At 52.6% G+C, this 24,432-nt stretch overlaps 1 long non-coding RNA gene across 2 annotated transcripts; it reads right to left on the reverse strand.

Annotated features, from left to right (window-relative positions):
* Window positions 1-1,994: 1,994 nt before the first annotated feature.
* Window positions 1,995-24,323, reverse strand: LOC138997734 (uncharacterized). Of its 2 annotated transcripts, XR_011469012.1 has the most exons (7): window positions 24,252-24,323; window positions 23,716-23,832; window positions 21,158-21,255; window positions 13,509-13,644; window positions 4,109-4,321; window positions 3,679-3,808; window positions 1,995-2,403 (listed from the first exon to the last, which is right to left on the reverse strand). It is a non-coding gene; the product is annotated as an uncharacterized lncRNA (long non-coding RNA). The 2 variants fall into 2 exon arrangements; XR_011469011.1 differs by lacking the exon at window positions 24,252-24,323 and having other exon boundaries at window positions 23,716-24,103.
* Window positions 24,324-24,432: the final 109 nt, after the last annotated feature.

Consider the following 24,432-nt stretch of genomic DNA (forward strand, 5'->3'; position numbering starts at 1 on the left):
GTTCAGTCTTTTTAATTAACAAGTACTTCTCATTACTCTGCTTCATATACTGAGCATGATGGGAGGGTTACTGATGCATTCATTTTGCATTGATTTATGGAGTGATATTTCTTGGGTAATATTTTTTTTTACATTTTAATATTTTTCCCATTTAAAAAAATATATATTTTATTGATTTTTTACAGAGAGGAAAGAAGAGGGATAGAGAGAAACATCGATGAGAGAGAAACACCAATCAGCTGGCCCTGCACACCCCCTACTGGGGATGTGCCTGCAACCAAGGTACATGCCCTCAACTGGAATCGAACCTGGGACCCTTCAGTCCACAGGCTGACGCTCTATCCACTGAGCCAAACTGTTCAGGGCTATTTTTCCCAATTTTGTTGAGATAATTGACACAGAGCCCTGTACAAGTTCAAGGCGTACAGCATAGTGATTTGACTTAACCTACTTTCTGATAATGAAGCAAATGAAACTATTGGTCATTTTCTATCCATTCCTGCAGGAAGAGCCACAGCACTTCTACTTGGAAAACACTTTTATTTTTATTTATTTATTTGTTTTTTACACGCTGAAATCCCAAAGATGGAAGTAAAAAAAACAACTCCAACCCACCAGCCAGAATAACCAATCACATTTGGTGACCATCATTTTGGACAACTTAATATGCAAATACGAAAAGCGAAGCCTGGGTAATGAACAGATGGGCAGAGATGCTTTTATAAAACCATGACAATCATAGTTCAGATACAATTTAATTTTACTTGAATTTCACAAAAGAAAAAGAAAGAAAAGTTGATGGAATTGCTGAATTCATATAAATATTTCCTCTAGACAAGAGATACTTCCCCTAAAATATCCCTTCAAGATTAAAAAAACAACAACTGTGAGAACATTAAAGGTTGAAGTCATGATTTTTTTCCAAGGACGTATTTTCATTTTTGTTTGTACAGACTGACTTTCTGCTACGAAAGCTGAATGTGTGGGCCCAGCCACACTGGCATGAACGTTCAGTTCTGAAAATATGGGAGCCCTTCCTACCAGGTAGTGACTGTCAGCCCCCGGCCGCTCGGGCTCCCCTCCCTCCCGGCCGCCCCCTCCCGCCGCCAGGACCAACCCCAACCCGGGCTCCCCGGCTCCCGGCTCCGGAGCCACAGGGGGAAGGGACGCTGGTCCCAACACGCACCACCTCCCCAAGCAGGCGGTTCCCATTTGTTTCAGGTTAAGGCACAGACACAGGGATGACCTCCCTGTGAGCCCCGCAGTGAGAGGTCTAGGGGGTCCCCCTGCCGGGGCACAGGGCTCAGCTGTTCCCAGAACCCGGTCAAAGCCCCAAAAGGAGGGGCAAGGAGGGGTCTATTTCCTGAGGCTGCTGCTCCGATAACTACAGACTGGCCTCAACCAACGGGGACACGCGCTCTCCCCGTCCTGGGGCCGGAGCCTGAAATCAGGGTGTCCGGGGCTGTGCTTCCTTGAAGGGCTGCGGAGGAGGGTCTTCCCTGCCTCTAGCTTCTGGGGGCTCCTGGTCGCATCATTTCAATCTTTACATGGCCCCTCCACCGTCTTCGCGTGCCCACTCTCCCGTGATCACTTGGCCCTGCCCCTTTGCTACGTGCTCACTTACGGTTGTCCACGTGGCCCCATCCCCTTGTTCACGTGCCCTGCCCCCCTGTTCACGCGCTCACTTCCTGTTGTCCATGTGGCCCGCACCCTTGCGCTCACTTCCGGTTGTCCACGTGGCTCCAACCCCTTGTCCACGTGCTCCGCGCCCCTTGTTCATGTGCTCACTTCCGGTTGTCCATGTGGTCCCGCCCTTGTTCACATGCTCACGCCCCCTTGTTACGTGCTCACTTCCGGTTGTCCCTGTGGCCCCACCCCCTTGCTCACGTGCCCCGCCCCCTTGTTAAGTGCTCACTTCCGCTTGTCCACGTGCCCCCCCTTGTTCACGTGCTCACGCCCCCTAGTTCACGTGCTCACTTCTGGTTGTCCACGTGGTACCGCCCCCTTGTTCACGTGCCCACACCCGACTGTTCACGTGGCCCCACCCCCTTGAGACCGTGGATGGTCTGCTTCCGGGTGCCACCTCCCTGGTGGGCCCCTGCTCTCACACCCGTCCACAGTCCCTTTGCCAAAGTCCTTCCAGAAAATCGTGTGCGGGTCTCATCTCGTTCCTGCTGGGACTGTGATGCTGGGATTGAGAAGGAGACCGGAGAGCAGTGGCCCGGCCAGAGTCCGTGCGAGGGGTCCCCTAAGGCCCTTGTGAAGGGTGACCACACTTTGATAGCAGTTCGCTGGTTACTGGGTCTCCTCAAACAAGAGAACTCTGTTTCTTTTTTCAAAAAGTCTGTATTTCTAACCGTTCACTTCAGACTGAATGGTCCTCAGTCACACAGATTCTCAGACCTGGAACAAGGTTTCGGAAATATTTAGGACAATCGTGCCTTTTCCCAGAGAAGTCGGTTCCCTTTCCCAAGGCCTCCCACCAGGAAAGGACGGCCCTGGGCTCAGGCCCCGGTTCCGATCCCCGGGTCAGGGCGCCCGGCAGAGGTTCTCAAACTGGGTTCCACAGGCAGAGGTTCTCAAACTGGGTTCCACAGCCCGTGGCAGATTTCATAGGGAAGTGGGTGGCTTCACGCGGCCACCCCACTCCTCCTCCTCCTCCTTTTTTTGTTTTGTTTTGTTAATCCTTCCCCCAGGATATTTTTTTCCACTGATGTTTAGAGAGAGTGGAAAGGAGGGAGGGGAGACAGAGAGAAACATTGAGGTGAGAGAGACACATCAATTGGTTGCCTCCCAAATGCGGCTGCAACCGGCCCGTGCCCTTGACTGGAATCGAACCCAGGACCCTTCAGTCCACGGGGCCGTCGCTCTATCCACTGAGCCAAACTGGCTAAGGGCCAGAAGTTCCACTTTTACCGTCTGTACACTGAGCTGTCGCTTCAGCAGCCTCTGAAAAAGGGTTCATGTGCTGAAACAAATATTTTTGAAAGTCACTCCATTATATCAGAAGGTCCATGTGTTTTCTTCCCTGGAAAATTTGCTCCCATGGAGAAAACTATTTCTTTGAACCATATTTCCCCCCTCTCTAATAGATTTCTCGTGGCCAGAAAAACAGATGTATGGGCCCTTGAAAAGCCAGCAGTTAGAATAAAAGGCTCATTCACTCCCAGGAATGAGCTGGGTGAGTCAGGGCGCTGGTAACAACTGGCCCAGATGTGTAATCGCATGCCCATCATTTAGGAAAATGACAGAGAAACATCCATCAACTGCCGCCTGCACAGCCCCTACTGGGGATGTGCCCGCAACCAAGGTACATGCCCTTGACGGGAATCGAACCTGGGACCCTTCAGTCCACAGGCTGACGCTCTATCCACTGAGCCACACTGGTTAGGGCTATCATTTTAAGTTGAAACAGACAAGATCCAAAGCCAGGAAAACCTCTTGGATTAGATCGCAAAGTGGGAGAAAGACAACTAGAAATGGCAAAGTGCACGGCCTTTGTCTGTGGCGGTTCTGGGCTCTTCCTTGAGTGGGTCAAGGCTTACGGAAAGGCGAGGGGGAGTGAGCTGACTCCACAGAGCGGAGATGGAAGTTCAGGCTCGATACTCAAGAGGATGAGGTTTGAATCCCGCGCCTCAGCCACCCGCCTGCTGTGCAACCTCTGGAGAGTTAGCTTACCTCTCTGAGCATCCTTTCCTCATTAGTCAATGCAGATCATAATGGTACTACCTTAGACGGCCAGCGAAGGATTCGAAAAGCGGGCTCTGCTCCTTACGATGCTCCCACGCCAATGAAGTAGTCACAGTCACTGTTTAGTTGTTTTTTTTAAATATATTTTTTATTGATTTCAGGGAGGAAGGAAGAGGGAGAGAGAGATAGAAACATCAATGATGGGAGAGAATCATTGATCAGCTGTCTCCTACACACCCCACACTGGGGATCCAGCCCCCAGCCCGAGGCACGTGCCCTGACTGGGAATCGAACCGTGACCACGCCGGCCGGGCCACAGTCACTGTTTATTAAGCATCTACTAAGAGCCCATCTGTGGATGCCAGAGCCAGAGCTCCTCATCACTGGGCATGTGGTCTCTGTCCACGAGGGATCCTACCTGGTGCAGGGGGAGTTCAGAAGAGGGCTGTTGTCAAAGGGTTTGGGGTTCAGAGAAGAGCCTGGGAGACTCAGAATTCATCCGTCTTTGCCGTGGATGGCTGTGTGAGGTCAGCTCTCCCCGCACAATAGGGGCTCGAGAAATATTTGTTGAATGAGTGACTCCATGATGAAAGGAAATCAGCAAAGACTGAGTGTTGGTGAATGGCTCCTTCTGGATGGAGGGAGATAAAAGAAAAAAAAAAAAAAATCTCAGGAATTTATGAACATAATGTTGAACCAAATAAACCAGAGACAAGAGACTGTTCTGCGTGGTGATGTTTGTATAAAGTTCTAGAACAAGTGACATAAATCTATGGTGAAGAGGCCGAATAGTGGTTACTTGGGGCTGTAACAGACAAAAGCTGTTCCCCTCTCCCCCCTCCTTGCAGCCAGGGTAGCCACTTGCTAAAGTTCTGGTCAAGGAGACCTAAGGGGAACGGTCAGGTGACAGAAGGGGAGACCTTCTAAAGGCTGTTCATGGTCTTTGCCCCCTTGTCCCCTCGTCCTCCGTCTTGCTCTCTGACTCCAGATGTGATGTCTGGATCTCTGGCTGCCCTGTTGGACAGAGGACCAAGGCCACGCACTAAGGTTGGAAGAGATGGGAACTAGGTCCCTAACTACTCCATGGGGCTGTCAGCCCTGAGCTGCTCACCTGCTCATCTCTAGACTTCTTGTATGCGAGGGAAAGAAATGATTCTTACCCGGCCGGCACGGCTCAGTGTTTGAGCATCAAACTGTTAACCAGGAGGTCCCGGTATGATTCCCGGTCAGGGCACATGCCCAGGTTGTGGGCTCAATCCCCAGTGTGGGGCATGCAGAAGGCAGCCGATCAATGATTCTCTCTCCTCACTGATGTTTCTCTCTCTCCCCCTTCCTTTCTGAAATCAATTAAAAAAAAACACATTTTTTAAAAAAAATAAGTGAAATAAAACCTGTATGAACATGGATACTCATATATACAAAGAATCCATCTTGACAACCCTACTCACACTTCCCTGGGGACCCAATAGCCACCCTTCTGGGGAGGAAAGTAGGAATGGGGGACTGGAGAGAGCGCCTATTACTTTACAGTGAAAGGTGAGTCTTTGGGTAACTTTTTTAATTTAAAAAAATCAAGAGGAAAAAAAGAAACGAAAAAAGGAAGTCATGCAAGAGAGGCTGCAGCCCACCCCCCAGCACCTGCATGGGGCCCCTGGTTAAAGAACTGCCATTTGTAAGCAGTAAACTGCATGTGTCTAGACTTGGGGAGGACGTAAGGAATGATCTGTAGACCCGTGTCTTTGCTCTGCAGGTGGGGAAACTGAGGCGCAGGGCGGGGCGGGGGACCATCCAACGCCAGGGCTCATGGGGCCCGGGCCCGGGCTGAGGTCCAGGCCTCCGACGAAGCTCCCAGCTCTGCCCCCGCGCTGCACTCTGCACAGATGGCTTCGTGTCTCCGGGAAAGCGGAGTTTATAAATTTGGCCACATTCTGGAACAACACAGCCATAAATGGACATGCCCGCGGAAGGCTGGGACGTACCTGACCTTTCCGACTGGGGAGGGGGAGGGGAAGGGAGGACAAGGGGGGCAGGCAGCCCCAGCCGGCCTCCGGGGGAAAATAAAGCCGCAGCCAGAGGGAGGCTGCAGAGGAAGCTGGCAAACCCGGCAGACCTGGTCCGCATGCCCCCTTCGCAGCTGTCTGGCTCTGACCTTGGGCAAAGGCCTTCACCTCTCGGAGCCTCCCTGGTCACCAGACCTGGCGAAGGAGAACGTGTGAGAAGGCAGATGGCCAGGCCCAGCTGCAACGCAGACTCTTCCAGGACGGGGCCCAAGCCACCGTATTTTCCAGAAGCATCCTGGGCTGGTCTGCATCACCAGGGAACAGGAGTTCAGGAGTCCATGACATCCGGGCTCTCAGAATCGTTGGTTTTATTAGACTCTGTTACCGACAGGTGAAATCTGGACTCCTTAGCCGGGAGTTCAAGGCCTCCAGGGCAAGAGAGCAGCTTCACCCCCCAACCCCTCAGGCATCCCCTCCAGCCTTTCATCGCTGCAGTGTAACCGAGGTGGAGTGTCCTGCCTGCAGCCCCAGATAAAGCCACCAGCTCGGCCTTCCCTGAGGGCCCACCGTGGGAATCCATTGAATTCCACACACCGCAGTCTCCTTCTTTTCCAAAGGCATTCACACCCACGTTCAATCCATTGAATTCCACACACCGCAGTCTCCTTCTTTTCCAAAGGCATTCACACCCACGTTCAAACCTTTGCTCAGGCAGTTTCCTCAAGGTGAGCAGTCCCCCAACCCCACCGACCCCATCTGGCTTCTCCGTGATAGAAAACCCACCTCAAATCTTCTCCCTGCCCTGGAAGCTTCCTTGGGTCTCTGCACTCCTAGACTGAGTCACTATCCATTCAGCGCTCTACCCTCCAAATGAGTCAATGAATGAATTAGTGGAATTCCTGATCGATTTGCCTCCCCGCCCTGGTGCCCAGTTTGTAGCCAATCATGTTGGTTGACATGCAATGAAATTGGAATCTCTGATCCAACTCTGTTCTGAATGCAACAACCCCTGAAAAATATTCACCAAACATGTATTGAGCACCTACTATGCACCGGGCACGGTGAACAGACCATTTTAGATGTTGGTGAAGTGTGCTGAGTGCTTTAAGAGCGAACGTTTTAAATATTGAGAGGTGCTGTTCCCTAGAGAGTGGTCTGGAAGCTTCTTCGCAGAAGTGGCATTTGAGCTGAGACCTGAAGAATGACAGAACCAGCCTGCAGAGCTCCAGAAAGGGGGACCGGATTTGGGTTTGAGGAGAGCTCTCCAACCCGGCCAGTGTGGCTCAGTGGTTGAGCGTGGACCTATGAACCAGGAGGTCACGGTTCGATTCCAGGTCAGGGCACAGGCCCCGGGTTGCGGGCTCCAACCCCAGTAGGGTGTGTACAGGAGGCAGCTGATCAATGATTCTCATCACCATCATCATTGATGTTTCTATCTCTCTTTCCCTCTCCCTCCCTCTCTGAAATCAATAAAAATATATTTTTTAAAGAGAGGGAGAGAGAGAGAGAGAGCTCTCCAGCTTCTAGGTGGCGAGTGGAGGTACGTGGAACAGTGGCCAGAGCCAAGTGGTGTGATTAACAGCCAGCCACGTGCAGAGGCAGGGCCCAACCACATGAAGGCGGACACCACGGCGGGGCCTGTGCTTGGGTGGGACCGCTGACCTTCCACACCTTAGATCCTTTGATTGTCTGCGCCTTATCTATGTTTTAAACACACACAAATAAAGAAAACAAAACCCCTTAGAGCATCCGAAATTGGCTAACGCCCACAGAATTGTCTTTTGTTTTGTTTTGTTTTAAATATCATTTCCCACTGAATCTTCACTTTTATGTTTCCAGCAGCGGAGGGTTAACTGGGACAAACGGGCTTCCGTCCCTGTCCCTCTGTCATTGTCCTCTGGGTCGCAGCTCGTGGCTGCTAAGAGGGTCATTTCCTGTGGCCTCAGCAGGGTGAAGTGTGGGGGCCAGGTCTTCCCACGGATGCAGCTGGGTCAGCTGCATTTCCCGAGGGGACGCTGCTCTGGGCGAGGCGGGGGGGGTAGGGTGGGGCGGGGGGGGGGGGCAGGCAAATGGCAGCCCCAGAGGCTCAGCAGCCCCAGAGGCTCAGACAAGCAGCTCTGGCCCCTCCGTTCATTTTTTTAAAAATATATTTTATTGATTTTTTACAGAGAGGAAGGGAGAGAGATAGAGAGCTAGAAACATCAATGAGAGAGAAACATCGACCAGCTGCCTCCTGCACATCTCCCACTGGGGATGTGCCCGCAACCCAGGCACATGCCCCTGACCGGAATCGAACCTGGGACCCCTCAGTCCGCAGGCCGACGCTCTATCCACTGAGCCTTCATTTTTAAGTGAGTTACTTGAGGTTTAACAAAAAATGTGGTGAGATTCCCAAGCTAGCTCCCCAGAAGAGCCTGGAGCCCTGATATTGGAGTCATCTAACATGAGTGGAACCCAGCCCAAGAGAGGGTCTGAGTTGCCCTGGCCGGTTTGGCTCAGTGGATAGAGTGTTGGCCTGTGGATCGAAGGGTCCTGGGTTCGATTCCAGTCAAGGTGTATCTCGGCTGCAGGCTCCTCCCGGGCCCAGGCCCTGGGTGAGGATTAAAAAAAAAAGAGAGAGAGAGGGTTTGAGTCACCTGATTTGGGGGTTTGAGTCACCTGATTTCATGACTCACCAAATTCAGGCCAGGTAATCCTCTCAGGTGAAGCTGGGCTGTGACTGGAAGACAGAAAAACCCCTCTCCTACTGCAGACCAGGGCACCCTGACCCCAAGACAGGGGACCCCAGCCCTGGAGGGGACCACTGAACTCCACAACTACGCAAGCCACACACACACACACACACACACACACACAGATTCTGAGTTTCTAGGTTCAAAACCCCTCCTGGTTACTATCTGGTTTCTTTTTTTTTTTTAAGATATTTTATTGATTTTTTACAGAGAGGAAGGGAGAGAGATAGAGAGTTAGAAACATCGATCAGCTGCCTCCTGCACATCTCCTACTGGGGATGCGCCCGCAACCCAGGTACATGCCCTTGACCGGAATCGAACCTGGGACCTTTCAGTCCGCAGGCCGACGCTCTATCCACTGAGCCAAACTGGTTTCGGCCCATCTGGTTTCTTAACCTGGTGCTCTGCCTCCGGGTTAGAGTGGGAGTGAGGGGAGGGGGGCCAGGGCAGCCTCTGGCCTATACCCATCAAATGCCTCCCAGGAAACCCATGAATCTCGTATCAGGATCATGCACCCTCCTCTCATGCCACTCCCCCTTGCTCATGACCTCCAGTCACTCTGGCTTCTTTAGGTCTGGCCTTCCTGCCTCAGGACCTTTGCCCATGCTGTTCCCTCTGCCAGGATCACCAGGCAGAGTGCTCACGTCACCTTTAACCTTTCCTTCTTAGCACCAACCCCAACTAATGAATTGCACAGTGATTTTCATGACGTCTCCCTCCACACCTTCAAAGCCATTCCCTGATCTGCAACAAGGGGCCCTCAAAGTCGCCACAGAAAGGGGAAGAGAGAAAAAAGGATAGAGTGTGGGAGGTTTTTGAGACCCAAGCCTGGAAGAGGCGCACCTCCCTTCTGCTCATTGGCTGGAATCAGTCACATGCCCCCTCCTCGCTGCAAGGGAGTCTGGGAAATGTAGTCTAGGTGAGGGTGGAACCCAAGACAGGGATGTCGGTGCAGACCTGCTGGCTCTGCCCGCAGTGCGGCAACATGGTTGCCCAGCATGAGAAGAAAAGGGTGACGCCGGCCTGGACAGGCAAAGGCCCCCACCATTGCACTGCCCGCGGCCTCAGCATCCCCACCCAGGGAGAGGAAGACCTGTCTCCTGGGCCTGTGTCGGCCTTTCCTGAGCACGTAAAACCAATTAATGGGCGGCCCCAGGAGCAGACACCGCCCTTATCTCTCTGACAATCACCTCTCCCCAACAAAGGCTGCTCTCCTGCACATGCATTGTCCTGGCCGGGAGCACACTGGTGCCCACATGCACGTGGGAGAACCGCGTCAGGAAGGACGGAGAATTGGCAGACAGGTACCCCAGCTCCCTCCCCCTTCTCTGGGAAGACTGAGGCCCGCTCCAAGCTGCCTCGGAGAGTTCCCTGCAGGGGTTGAGCTCTGCTTGCCCACCAGGGCAACTGCCCTGATAACGCTTTTTCCAGGGGCTCCTTCTCTTCCCCGTCTCACTTCCCCGCTCCTCTGCGTGATCCCCTGGGATCGGCTCACAGATCCATCGCTTGCATTTAGTACTTGTCTTAGGGTCGGCGTCTGGGAGGCCCCACACCAAGCCAGCTCCCCAAGGACAGGACCATGGACCGTGCTCTTCTCCCCGTGCGCTTCCCGGGCCCACAGTCACCCTTTGGGTGACTTTTAGGAACACACGAAACATATGTCAGCGGCCCGGTCCTCTTGGCCAGGGCTGCCGCAGACTCACAGAGAGAGGGCCGCATGCACTTGAAAAGTCTTGGAAGAGGTGTCTGCTCATCCTGTTTCTTTCCCACACACAGGAAATCCCGGGCAGGCGGCGCTTCCGGACCCCGGGGAGGGGGCGGGGAGCTCTCAGCACTGGGCCCAAGCTCTCCTCCTCGTGAGAGGAAACCTTGGGTTATTGGAGGGTGTTGGCTTGCCTTCCTCGCTGCCTGGAGAGAGGGAGAGCTCAGAGTTCTGGATTCGAGTCCTCACCCCACCGCGAGGCGACCGGGTCACTTTGGTTGTTCCTTCCCCTCCCCTAGGGCCTCAGCTGCCATTTCTGAAGCACAGGGATGGGGGGGCTGTGCTTCGGGGTGTCTTACAGTGGCTGCGTCCTGCGTCTCCTCAGAACTCGGATCCAGGCCTGGCTACGCTGTGTCGCTTGTAAAAACTTTTAAGGGATTTGAGGATTCAAAGCAGACAAGTATCTGGGCTATTTTGGAAGGCAGCATTAGCAACCGCTAAGAAGAGTTAGAGTGGTTTGTCCCGTAGATGGAATTTTCCATGGAAAAATCATTTTAAATATTTTCTTTATAAATTGGCACTCACTAGCTAACTTTTCTCTTTTCCTTTTTCCAGGCTTGCTCCATCTCTACGTTGCAGCCCAAGTGACGTTGGTCCATTAGATCATTTTGCCCGTCTTGCTTAAAAACTCATCTATGGCCCTAGCTGGTTTGGCTCAGCGGATAGAGCATCGGCCTGGGGACTGAAAGGTCCCGGGTTTGATTCCGGTCAAGGGCACATGCCCGGGTTGCAGGATTTCAGAGAGGAAGGGAGAGGGAGAGATAGACAGAAACATCATCAATGATGAGAGAGAATCATGGATCGACTGCCTCCTGCACACCCCCTTCTGAGGATCAAGCCCACAACCCAGCATGTGCCCTTGACCGGAATCGAACCCAGGACCCTTCAGTCCGCAGGCCGACGCTCTATCCGCTGAGCCAAACCGGTTAGGGCAATAAAAATATATTTTTAAAAACCCCGCAGCCAGGAGCTATAGCCAAATGCACCTCTCTTTCCAAAAGAGAGAAAATGTACTAGAAAACCACTGGCAGAGCCTACGCCGGGCGAGGACAATCCTGCCAAATGCATGCGAGGTGCATGCGTGGGACCCGGGAGCCTCGCTGTGACCTCAAGCAAGGCCCCGCCCTCCGAGCCTCCCTTCCTGGGCTGTATAATGGGGGGCTGGTCTAGACCATCTCCTGGGGCCCTTTTACTCGGCCTCCGTGCCTCCCTCCCAAAAAGAAAAACGAGAGGGAACGTAAAGACATGGGTGGTTTCTCTTGTTCCATCTCCAAGGCCAACTCCCCGAAAATGTCCAGCGTGACATAGATTTAACATAAACAGCGGTGCGCTCACACTCCCAAATACCCCAAAAGGAGCCCCAGATGGGCTATTTTTATCCTTTTAAGACACATACACACTCCAGCCCCCGCCGCCCCCACCCACGAGTGTCTGTCCAGTTGATGTTTTATGAGAAGACAAGAGCTCCAGTTAAGGGTGCTAATTAAACAGCTTCGGCTGTGGGCAGGAGAGAGGCTGGAGCAGACCTCCTCTCGGGCATGATGTCACCCCAATAGTGCGTTTCTCATGACCCAAGAATGTGAGTGTGTTTGCACTGCACGTTGAAGTCCATGATGCAAGCGCAGCCTGGTAAACAGGCCCCAGACAGGCAGGCCCTGCGAGGCCTGGCGGGGGCCCAAGCCATGCTTAACTCCTTCCTGGCAGAACTGGCTGGTGGGCCGCCAAGATTTGGCCAAGACGCCTTCTCACCTCAGCCCCCCCGCCCCGCTTCTCTCGCAGGCGGGGTTCTTGGTCGGGAGGGGTTCGGGATTCGGGGCCTCTCGGGAGACCTGTACTCCCACACACCTGCGCCTTTCGCTTGCTCTAGGGCAGTGGTTCTCAACCTTCCTAATGCCGTGACCCTTTAATACAGTTCCTCATGTTGTGGTGACCCCCAATTTCATTGTTACAAATTGAACATAATTAAAGCATAGTGGTTCATCACAAAAACAATATGTAATTATAGATGTGTTTTCTGATGGTCTTAGGCGACCCCTGTGAAAGGGTCATTCGACCCCCCAAAGGGGTCGCGACCCACAGGTTGAGAACCGCTGCTCTAGGGCCTTGCAGAGGGGACACCTCTGCCCTGAGTCTCAGTTTTCTCATCTGTACAATGGGGAGAGGAACCAGGCCTCGATCCTTTATCATCAGCTCCACAGTCCGGAAAACCTAGACAACCGAGGGCTTTTCTCTGTAGTCGAAGAAAACACACTTGGAGGCAAGACCTGACCTGGACACGGACTGTGGCTATGTAGGACCTTCAGTCCACTTAGAGGCAATGCTCACACTCCTCACCACAGCAACAGTCATATGTTTGATTGGAGATGGGTGGGCTCACATCCCACTGGATCACCTTTTAATGCCGCCGCTGCCCACCCCCCCCCCCCCCCCCGCAAGATTCTGAATTCTCAAACCCATCCAGCCCCTTAATCAGGGGCTGAGGAACGGGGCTTAGCTCTGACCCTACTGTGTCCCAAGCAGCCAGCTCAACGCCTGGCACACAGCAAGCGCCCAAGCAATAGTTGTTAAATCAACAGCTGAAGTTATTCATACTCCATCAATGCCATGGCAGCGATAATGGGGAAACTGAGGCCCGGGCCTCTGAACTGGCCCTCCCTGTATCCTTTCCCAGAGAGGGAGTCCCGACTTTCCCCAAAAAAGGGAGCTGCTCACATTTCCAGGCCCAGCGGGCCGGCTGCTCACAAACAGCCTAGTAACCCCCCTCCCGCATTCCAGGGCGGCTTCCTCCCCGGCTGGCTGGTTTGCGGGCATCTCCCGAGTTTTCTTTGGCAAAAGGTTCTGATGATTAAAAAGGAGGGGGGCGCGCCGAAAGCTAGGGGTTGGGAAGGAGTGGTCCCAGGGCAGAGTGGGGGTGAGGGGTGTCTGGGGAAGATGGGATCTGTTGGCCGGCCTGAGATGATGGACCAGATTCTAGGATCCCTGTGAATGTGCCAGCCAGGCCCTGCTTTCAGCCTAGGGCTGGAGACTTATCCAGACCCGTGCAGAACTGCCAGGATGGAAAAGGTCTCCCCAGTATGGTCTGACCTACCCCCAACTGCTATGGGACCCCAAGAACCTCCTTTTGCCTCTCGGGTCTTAGCGTGCTCGGAGAACCCAGCACAGTGGAGCAGAGCTGAGGGGAGAGATACCGTCTTGAGTCCAAGCCCAGACTCTTCCTCTTGGCTGAGTGGTGAGTTAGGACAAGTCACTTTTTCTCTCTGAGCCTCAGTGACCTCATCCGCAAGATGGCACTGAGTTATAGGGAGGTGGTTCTGATGAACGTACCTGGCACACAATGAAGGAACGTTAGGTACCATCCCCCGTGGCCTGGATAAGCCTCCTGGTCTGATGTGCAATGACAATCTCATTGTCTCAGCTCTCTGTGTGGCCTTTGGACTGCCCCTTCAGTCAGTCTTCCCACCTGTAATAAAGATAAGGCCTCACCAGGACTGTAGTAAGGACAAGGCTTGGCCACGGATGTTGGTTGATCAGTTATCTCCTGGTGCCTGGTCTGCAATCCTAAAGGGGCTTCTAGTCTGGAAGGAGAGACCATATGGGAAGTGCCTGGCACAGGTAGGTGCCCACTGGATGGAAGGAAGGAAGGAAGGTGGGATGGATGGATGGATAGATGGATGGATGGATGGATGATGGATGGATGAATGGATGGATGAATGGATGGATGGATGGATGGATGGATGATGGATGGATGAATGGATGGATGAATGGATGGATGGATGGATAAATGGATGGATGGATAAATGGATGGATGGATGGATGGATAAATGGATGGATGGATAAATGGATGGATGGATGGATAAATGGATGGGTGGATGAATGGATGGATGAATGGATGGATGGATGGATGGATGGATGGATGGGTAAATGGATGGATAAATGGATGGATGGATGGATGGATGGATGGATGGAATAAATGACTTACTCCAGGCCACAGAGTTAGGAAGTAACTTTTCCTGATACCTCACAATGGGCCCTGGAGGATGCAGAAGAGCTGGTTTGAGAGAAAGGGGGGCACTCCACGTGGAGGGACTGCATGAGCAAAGGCTTGGGGTTAGGAATTGTTGTGGCTTGGATGAGACACTGTCCCACATCTTCTCTTTCAGTAACTTGCTCAACAAGACTCTAGAGGAGGATATCTGAATGGAGACTCTCCCAGAGTTCTCTGGGGCAGAGCCAGGAGGTTGTGTAGGGAGAGGGCCCCAAGCCCAGACGAGCAGGCAGGAGCAAGCCCAGACTGCAGGCCGGGCCTGGGAGGGACTGGTCTGGCCATATTTGGTTTTCAAGGAACTTGGAGGATTCTTGCTGGCCCTGCTGCCCACACACAGGAGTGAGGCCACCCACAGTTACCGAATCAAGCAGGCAGCTGGGGTCGGAGCGGAGGCCCCACAATGGAGTGACTGTCACACAACTGTTCAGAGCCTGGCCTCTACAATTAAGACAATAAGGGTCCACCCTAGCTGGTTTGCTCAGTGGATAAAGTGCCGGCCTGTGGACTGAAGGGTCCTGGGTTCGATTCCGGTAAAGGGCACGTTACCTTGGTTGCAGGCTCCTCCCCAGCCCGGGCCCTGGTCGGGGTGCGTGCAGGAGGCAACCAATCAATGTGTTCCTCTCACATCCATGTTTCTCTCTGTCTTTCCCTCTCTCTTCCACTCTCTCTAAAAATCAATGGGAAAAATATCCTCGGGTGAGAATGAACAAAAAATAAATAAATAAGTAACCCAAATATTAAAAAAAAGAAGAAGAATCAAGTGACTGAATAAGCTGTAACAAACAGTTCTAAATCAGAGCCTCTCCGCATGACAGGCAGGAGACCAGAACGGCTTTCTAAACCCATTAGCTCATCTCCCTCAGATCAGGAGGCACCTCTGGCCCTACCAGGAGCCAGGAGCTATGCGGGGAGCCAGGCCAGGGCCCTGGCCAGAACTTGCCAGACTTTAGGATTCCACATCCCAGTAAAGTGTTCTTTGCAGACGGAACACACAATTGCCAACATTTTGTAATTTGTCAAAGTACATTAAAAAAAATAATAATAAAGCACTACTTTCTACTGTCATCATAAAATTTAATAAGGACTAATCTCAGAATTAATCAACTTTTTAAAAATTACCTTTATCGTCCTGGCTGGGTGGCCCAGGTGGTTGGAGCGTGGTCCCAAACACCAAAAAGGTTGCGGTTAAATCCCCCGTTGGGGCGTGTATGGGAGGCAACCAATGGATGTTTCTCTCTCATTTTGATGTTTCTTTCTCTCTATCTCTCTCCCTTCCTCTCTGTGGAAAATCAATAAAATATATTTAAAAAAAAAAAAAACATATCTTCGGGTGAGGATTAAGAATAAAAAGTTTCCTTTATAAGTAACTCACCACACTGTCCTAGTTTTCTCACTAACCCCGGGCCAGGGAGAATTTTATCTAGAACAGGCATGTGGCGATCTCCAGATGAGCGGGAGAGATAGAACATTTATGCAAATAACTCAGAGTAGCCATGTTCATTTCGTGTCTTTGGGTTCAGAGACACATAAAACTATTCTGGCTACCTTAATAGCTACAGTCTACCAGTAACATTTATTGCTGGTAATATTAACATTAATGCCTTGGTTAAGGTGTCTGCTGGGCTTCTCTGCTGTAAAGGGTCTCTTTGTCATTAGTAAGTATCTTGTGGGGTGATACTAAAGGCTATGCAAAAATACAGATTTCTCATCATTTCCAGTTCTTTTTAAAAGTGCCATCAAATGTACACATTCTGCTTGTATTCCACAAACATCAAATGTTCACCACTATGTGCCGAATACTGGCCTAACGTGCACGGCTTGGCAATGTGTAGCCCTATGATCTTGCTGGATCTTAGGATCCTTACCTGCAAAATGAATATAATTATATCTGATGCCCTAGGCGGTTTGGCTCAGTGGATAGAGCATGGACCTGTGGACTAAAGGGTCCTGGGTTCGATTCTGGTCAAGGCCACATACCTTGGTTGCAGGCTCAATTCCGGCCCTGGTCAGGGTGCGTATGGGAGGCAACCAATCGATGTGTCTCTCTTCTATCAGTATTTCTCTCTCTGTCTTCCACCTCCCTTTCACTCTCTCTAAAACTCAATGGAAAAATATCCTTGGGTGAGGATTAGCTAACTAAATATACACACATTAATCTTAAAAATAATAATTACGATTCTATCTGACCACTCAGGGCTGCTGAGGAGAAAGGAGGACCGAGCTGGTGAGCATGTTCTGCTAACTGGGTTGTTCATTCTCCTCCCAAAGTGCCCAGCCCTGTCCTAACCTCCACCTATTGGCAGCCTCTGTTTCTGTCCTGCCCGAACCCATGCCTGCAGGCTTCTGTCTGTCCTCACTGGCCAGACTCCCTTTTCCTATGTGCCAAGCCTTGCTTGTGACGTCATTGAATACGTTTTGGAGACACTGGGCAAGCCTTGTGGAGACTGACCATTTCCTCCGGAGACTCTGCCTGCAATTTGGGGAGCTGCCTTGAGGCGCCAAGGGACGCCTGGCACCTGTGGGTGGCAGGCAGGAGATCCCTCCTCCCGTAGCAGAACCAAGGGGGAGAAGTAGGCATTGCCTTCCTCCAATAACGTTTTAGCCCTAAAAAAATGAAACTCTTGCCCTAACCGGTGTGGCTCAGTGGATAGAGCGTCGGCCTGCGGACCAAAGGGTCCCGGGTTTGATTCCCGTCAAGGGCATGTCACTCGGTTGCAGGCTCCTCCCCGGCCTGGGCCCTGGTCGGGGCTCGTGCAGGAGACAGCCATCAATGTGTTTCTCTCACATTAATGTTTCTCTCTGTCTCTCCCTCTCCCTTCCATTCTCCCTAAAAATCACTAGAAAAAATATCCTCGGGTGAGGATTAACAACAATAACAACAACAAAAAGTGAAAAGATGAGCTGGCCCCTGACCCAGCCTCCTAACTCAACAGCGCTTTTAGTTTGAGAACCGGATGTTAGTGGACCCAGAGGAAGGTACAAGTTAATCCCCTTCAATAGCTCAGAAGAGGCTTTCAAACCTTACCCTGGGGGTTCCTCACCGCCCTCTCTCAATATTTTCCCACAAACAGGCCTGAGGCTCCTTTTGACCGTCAGTCCCTCGCTCTCCTCCCGGCCCCTCAGCTGTCTTCTGCACCAATTAGCTGGTGACTAATTGCTCCTTAATTGTGAACCCGCTGGCCCATTCCCAGCTCCCACCTACACAGGCTGGCTTGTGCATCCTCCAGGGAAAGGTCTGGTGTGAGTCCCGTGGTTCCCAGGCCCCACTGCTGTGGGTTGAACCTCTTCTTAGGACCCAGGTCTTGTTCTAGGCCCCGAGGACTCGGTCGGTGGTGAGCGAGACAGACTCAGTCCTTGCCTTCTCAGAGCTCACATCTAGCGGGAGCCAAACAGCAGCAACGAAATAATTTCAGATAATAGTGGGTATGAAAATAAATAAAAAAAGGTAACACCGTACTGAGTACTGCTTGGTGCTTCCGATAGGTGCGCCGGGAAGGCCTCTCTATGGAGGTGACCTTGGAGTTGAGACGTGAATGGTAATCAGGACCCAGCAGGGGTGAAGGTGAGGAGGCAGAGTGGTCCAAGCAGAGAGCAAGGCAAGAGCAAAGGCTGGGGAGGTGTGTGTGTGTGTGGGGGGGGGGGGGGGTGGCGGCGGGACCAGCATGGCCTGAGAAGCACTCATTGCATCCATTCAGCCCCCAGGGATTCAGGAGTCAGACATCGGGTTAAAAAGTTGGAGCAGCCCTGACTGGTTTGGCTCAGTGGATAGAGCGTGGGCCTGCGGACTTAAGGGTCCCAGGTTCGATTCCAGTCAAGGGCATGTACCTTGGTTGCGGGCGCATTCCCAGTGGGGAGTGTGCAGGAGGCAGCTGATCGATGTTTCTAACTCTCTATCCCTCTCCCTTCCTCTCTGTAAAAAATCAATAAAATACATTTTTTAAAAAAAAGTTGGAGCAATGCCCTGGCCAGTTTGGCTAAGTGGATAGAGCATCGGCCTGCAGACCGAAGGGTCCCAGGTTCGATTTTGGTCAAGGGCACATGCCTGGATTGTGGGCTCAGTCCAATGTGCAGGAGGCAGCCAATCAATGATTCCCTCTTATCATGGATGTTTCTATCTCTCTCTTCCTCTCCCTTCTTCTCTGAAATCAATAAAAATAAATTAAAAACAAATAAAGTGGGAGCAAAACATCCCTCCCTCTCCGTGTTGGCAGAGACTGGGGGTGGGGTGTACTCCTCCTGGACCTGCCCTCAGAAGGAGAATTATTCATCTGATTAAGTCAGATTCCAGGGTCCTCATTGGTCCTTGGTGGTAATGAGGGTGGTGTTTCTTCAAGGTCTCAAACTGCACAGACCCATGGGGGCGGGGGGGGGGGGGGGGGAGCTTAGGGAGGAACCCCCAGAGGGTCTCCTTCAGAGGAAGCGGCTGCCCTGGAGGAATCCAGACCCAGGTTTGAGACCCCAGGGATACACAAATTTGGACTGTCACATGAAATTTCCTGATTTTTAAATGTTAACAACAAATTCAAAAAGATTTTTTTAAACAACAAAAAAATATATTTTATTGATTTCAGAGAGAGAGAGAGAGAGAGAGAGAATTCAATGATGAGGGAGAATCATTGATCGGCCCACCTCTTCTAGATAAGCCTGGAATCCTAGCCTCCCAGGGAAGGGGCACAAAAATCTGGGTCTTGCTCTAACCTTTGGGAGAAAAGGTTAGAAATCTTTCCAGAAACCTGAGGCGAGGGAACATCCTGTGCTTCAAGCCCAGAGAAGCTGTGACCTGGGGCCGGCCCTCCCACATCAGATGGCCCTGAGGTCTATGGCGCTGTGTGACCCAGGCATAGCTCACATTCCCTCTGCGCTGCAGTATCAGGATGCAAAGTGTGCAGAGATAAGAGCTCAGCCCCTGGGATTGAAGCTCTGGGCCCAACTCCTCACTCCCTTGCTGATGGCCCAGGGCAAGTTCCTTCCCCACTCCGGGCCTCACATTTCTCATCTATAAAACGGGTACAAGAAAAAAGCCATCCCTCCCCCCCAGGGGCTGCTGCGACAACTGAATGGGTGGATGCTTGGTGTGAATGCATGCTGTAAATGACCCCAAAGTGGGCTTAGTAGCTGGACAGGTGGCATTAGCATCATCTCAACCAAAACCCCATGTTTTATGTGTGTTAATCCTCACCGAGGATATTTTTACACTGATTTTTAGGGAGAGTGGGAGAGGGAAAGACAGAGAGAAACATCCATGTGAGAGAAACACGTCGATTGATTGCCTCCTGCACGAGCCTCAACCAGGGCCTCAGCCCAGGAGGAGCCTGCAACCGAAGTACGTGACCTTGACTGGAATCGATCCCTGGACCCTTTGGTCCACAGGCTGACACTCTGTCCACTGAGCCAAACCGGCTAAGGCCCAAACCCCATTATACGGAGCAGAAGACAGAGGCTCGAGCCAGTGATGCGACTTGCCAAGGCCACACAGCTAAGGAGCAGTGATGTCCCCGGCATACTCAGGTTTGTCTGATTCCAGAAGCCCAAGTCGTAACCTTTCTAAAGTTAGAGGGTTCTGGGTTCGAGTCTCAACTCTGCCCCTTGCAGTCACAGGAGCTTGAGCTATTCCCTTTTTCCTCTGGGTCTCGTTTTTGCCTCATCTAAATACATGACAATCTGCCCAGGATGACTTATGTATTTTCCTCAAATGGGAAAATACACAGGAAGTGCCTCGCACAGTGCCCAGGATGGACATGTCTGTGGCCAGCAGTTGAGGCTGTCCTAGTCATCAGAGGCAAGTTGCTTAACTCTCTGAGCCTCAGTTTCTCTATCCATCAAGTAGGACTAATAGCAGTCTCATCTCACTGGGGTGGTCGTAAAGAATAAATGAGTTACTGTGGGCTAAGCCTTAGCACAATGCTGCCCATACTATTATTTTTTTTTTTTTTCACAGAGAGGAAGGGAGAGGGAGAGACAGATAGAAACATCAGTGAAGAGAGAGAATCATTGATTGGCCGCCCTCTGCAGGCCCCCCACTGGGGATCGAGCCTGCAACTGGACTCAAACCCAGGACCTTTCAGTCTGCAGGCAATGCTCTATCCACTGAGCCAAACGGGCTAGGGCACTCAGTATTATTTTTAAAGTTCTGAAACCTGTTGTAGGCCAGCATGAGGCTACGGGGGACCCCAGTCCCCGCACTGGCCGCGGCTCCAGGCATTGCCCTTGCTGCCAGTCAGCTATTATTAGGCCCCGAGTCCTCATCTTAAATCCAGATGGGGAGCCAGAGGGGCGGACAGGGCCGGGCCGGGCTGGTGGAGGGCTGGGAACAGGCTGGAAGGCTGGTTTGGGTTTGGGCCCCACCCTGCCTGCAGCCGGTCCAAGCTGCCACGTCTGCACTTGGCTCCGAGGTCTGCACCAAGCCCGCCTCCCACCATGGCCGCCTCCTTGGGGAAGGTTCGCAGTGTTTCCACAGCCTCAGCACTTTTCTTCCCGCCCCAGGGAGGCCAGGCCTGTGTGGAAACTCTGAACTGGACACGGCTCGCCTCTGCAGCCTGCAAAGGGGCTGTGCACTCTCTCGTCTCCTGGGGAAAGGTCCCGCACAACTGGGTTCAAGTCCCAGCCCTACAGGCAGCACGCTGTGTCAGCTTGAACAAGTGGCATTTCCTCTCTGAGCCTTTTCTTTCTTTTTTAAATTGATTTCAGAGAGGAAGGGAGAGGGAGAGAGAGAGAGAGATAGAAACGTCAATGATGAGAGAGAATCATGGATCGGCTGCCTCCTGCACACCCCACACGGGGGATGGAGCCCCGCAACCTGGGCATGTGCCCCGACTGGGAATCGAACCGGGACCTTCTAGTTCATAGGTCGACGCTCAACCACTGAGCCACAGCGGCCGGGCTGAGCCTTTTCTTTTATGTGTAAAATGGATATAATCATAGCACCTACCTCACAGGGCTGTGGTGGTGATTCAGTGAGTGAATGGCACATAGTAGGCACTCAGTATGCACCGGTTATTGTCATTTCATGCTTGGGCGTGCCGGGTCCTGAGGGGGAAACAAGGGATTTAGGAAACTGGGGACTTGGAGTGCAGAGTGGCTCCACTCCTACTTCTGTGCGACCTGAAGCCTGTGCCCGAGAAGGCAGGGACTCAGAGTACCCATTCGGACCACAAAGTGGGCATCTAGGACTCTATGGTGCCAAGATCCCGCTCCTGTGCTCACAAGTTCGATTCCCAGTCAGGGCACATGCTTGGGTTGCAGGCTCCATCCCCAGTGTGGGGCCTGCAGGAGGCAGACAATAGTGATTCTCTCATCATAGATGTTTCTCTCTCTCTCTTCCTCTCCCTTTCTGAAACCAATAAAAACACATATTTTAAAAAACAAATATGACAAGGCCCCATGTGGGAAGAGATTCCAAATGGTAGAGGGCAGGGTGCCAAGGGTTCTGGGTTCGAATTCTGTGTGAGGTGCTGGTGTGGCTTGGTCTCACTGAGCCTGTCTTCTCATCTATATGACAATAGTCCTACCTCACAGGGCTCAAGCTGTGAGGGTCATGATAATAACAAATGGCCACTCATGTATTAGAAGGGTGATCTGGAGCCAAGTTCCAACCCAATGGACAGCAATTACGCGGGGCCCCTGCCATGAGTCTCGATGACATCAGGCATCAGGGAACCCCCAGAAGTCACAAAAAATCCGGACCGGCCCATAAGAACCCCGTCCTATGTCCAAGAGGGTGGCCTCCTGGGGTTCATCACAGCTCAGTGGGCATCTCAAGCCCCCTAAGGTCTTCTTCCCGGGGCCCACTTGCCTCCGAGTTTCCTACATTGAAGAGCCACTCTGGCCTCGGCTGAGTAGCTCAGTTGGTTAGAGCATTGTCCCAATACGCCAAGGTTGCGGGTTCGATTCCTGATCAGGGCACCTACAAGAATCAACCAATGAATGCATAAGCAAGTGGAACAACAAATGGAGGTTTCTCTTTCTCTCTCTCTCTCTCTTAAAAAAAAAAAATCAACAGTCATTCCTTTCCCATCCCTGGGCACATGGGGCCAGCCCCCTTCTCCTCCTCCAGGCCGCAAGTTTATCTGGCACTGTCACTCAGAGGACACAGCAGCTGGATGACATCATGGAGGAGACCGCCTTGCCAAACTGGTTTTCCAAACAGGTCTCCAGCCCTATTCCTGGGGCTGCTGGCCATGACATTAGGGGCCTCCAATTCTGCCTATTTGACGAGGGAGGATCCAGCCAAGCCCAACAAGAACCAATTCTTCTCCTCTGGAGAGCCCACGCTCCTGCCTCACCTACCGGAGTTTTCCCCAACAAAGTCCTCACAGTCCGACCTCCCTTCCTTTGCCCATGCTGTTCCCTTCTCCATGCTGCCTTTCCCCATCCCCTCAGATGCCAAACAGCAAGTGAGGGCTTTGTTCTTGACGCCATTTAGACTCCACACACCACGTCTCTCTCCCTTCTGCCACTAGGCTCTGAGACCCCAACAGCAGGACCAGCCTGGATCCACTTCTAGCCCCTCCAACCCTCCCAGTGCCCAGCAGCCCCCGGACTCCCTCATAGGCCCAAGGTCTTGGCCTTGGCTGACCTCACAGCCACTTGTGAGCACATCCCAAGTGGGGTCTCCCAGAGAGTCCTGGAATTTTTTTTAAAAAATATTTTTATTGATTTCAGAGAGGAAGGGAGATAGGGAGAGAGAGAGAAACGTCAATGATGAAAGAGAATCATGGATCGGCTGCCTCCTGCACGCCCCCTACTGGGGATGGAGCCTGCAACCCAGGCCTGTGCCCTGATCGGGAATTGAACCCTGACCTCCTGGTTCATAGGTTGATGCTCAACCACTGAGCCACGCCAGCCGGGCCAGTCTTGGAATTTTAAGGTGTCTAGTCTGGCAGGAACGGACTTAGAGAATTGAGGCCACAATCGCCCCATTGTGAAGATGAGGCAACTGGGGTTTCCATGGGACCAGTACTTAGCCTAGGGTGGAGCCAGGGCTAAGATTCGCCACCCCTCCTGAGTCCTGACCCCAGGCCTGGGCTTTCCCCGCAGAATCCTGGCTGGGGAAAATGGGGCGTGGAGGGTGTGGGGGGGAGGGGAAAGATCACAGGGTGATTCAGGGATCTGGCACTGCCAGCCTGGTACAATATTTATTCTCAAACTCAGGCACTGGAGCAAAATATTACCCTTGGCCCCCTGAGCTGCTCCAGCTACTGCCCCACTCTGCCAAGTCCTAGGTTGGACCTGGAGGAATCCGGGCCCTTCCTGTTACACCCCCTAGCCCTGGGAGGGCCTGACGTGGGCCAGTCCAATTCCCCCATTTTACAGATGGACAGACTGAGGCCCAGGCCTCCCCAACGCCCATAAGGACTGTTCACCCTGCTCAGCTGGTATTCAGGGCACGTCACAGATAGAACCACCCCATCTCCATTTTCTGCTCCATCGATGGCCCATCTCTCCTCCCTTCCCCATTTACATACAAACCTCCCGGCTTCTACTCACGCCGTTTCTCGGTCACAAATGCCCTTCCATGCCTTTCCCCTTCTATTCTTCCATCCTTCCTCAAGGATCAGTTTGGACATCACCTCCTCCGAGGAGTCTTCCAGGATTCCCCCTATCCTAGAGGCAGCAAGGCGGAGGAAAGGGACTTGGACATGGGCAGAATGCCACTCAAGTTTGAATGCCATTACCAGGCCAAGGTGCCCTCGCCTCCCAGAGCTTCTTCCGCTTCCTCCTCTGCCGAACCCGGGTCAACTTGCAAGAGGGCAACCCCTGTGTCTGACACGCAGCAAGTGCTCAGTAACCGCCAGGACCCTCCACTCAGGATGTTTACGCGTCCCGGGGTGTGGCTGACGCTTCCCCAGCCGCGCACGGAACTGCCCTCTGATCTTTATTTCACCGTCAACACCATCCCGCCCCGCCCCTTGCAGGGAGGAAGGGCAGAGGCAGGCAGGTAGGAGGACCCCAGCCCTGAGGGCTTAAGGCACCAAGAATTCCTGAACTTGTGTCAGACCCAACAAGTCCGGACTCAGACTCACCTGTGCGGTTCTTCCCAGCTTCGCGGGGGGGCGGAGCTAGCAAGAAGCAGGCCATTCATTCGAGCCTGGAGCTGCCCCTCAGGCAGGGCGGAGAAGCCCAGGTAGCCTAGAGGTGTGCCCCGCCCCAAGGGGCTGTGCCAACGGGCGTGCGCGGTTTGAAGTAGGACCGAGTCGGCCTTGG

Source organism: Myotis yumanensis, unplaced genomic scaffold (assembly GCF_028538775.1).
Source record: "Myotis yumanensis isolate MYYU_CA2020_CCGP unplaced genomic scaffold, mMyoYum1.0.hap1 SCAF_19, whole genome shotgun sequence".
Classification (NCBI taxonomy): Eukaryota; Metazoa; Chordata; class Mammalia; order Chiroptera; family Vespertilionidae; genus Myotis; species Myotis yumanensis.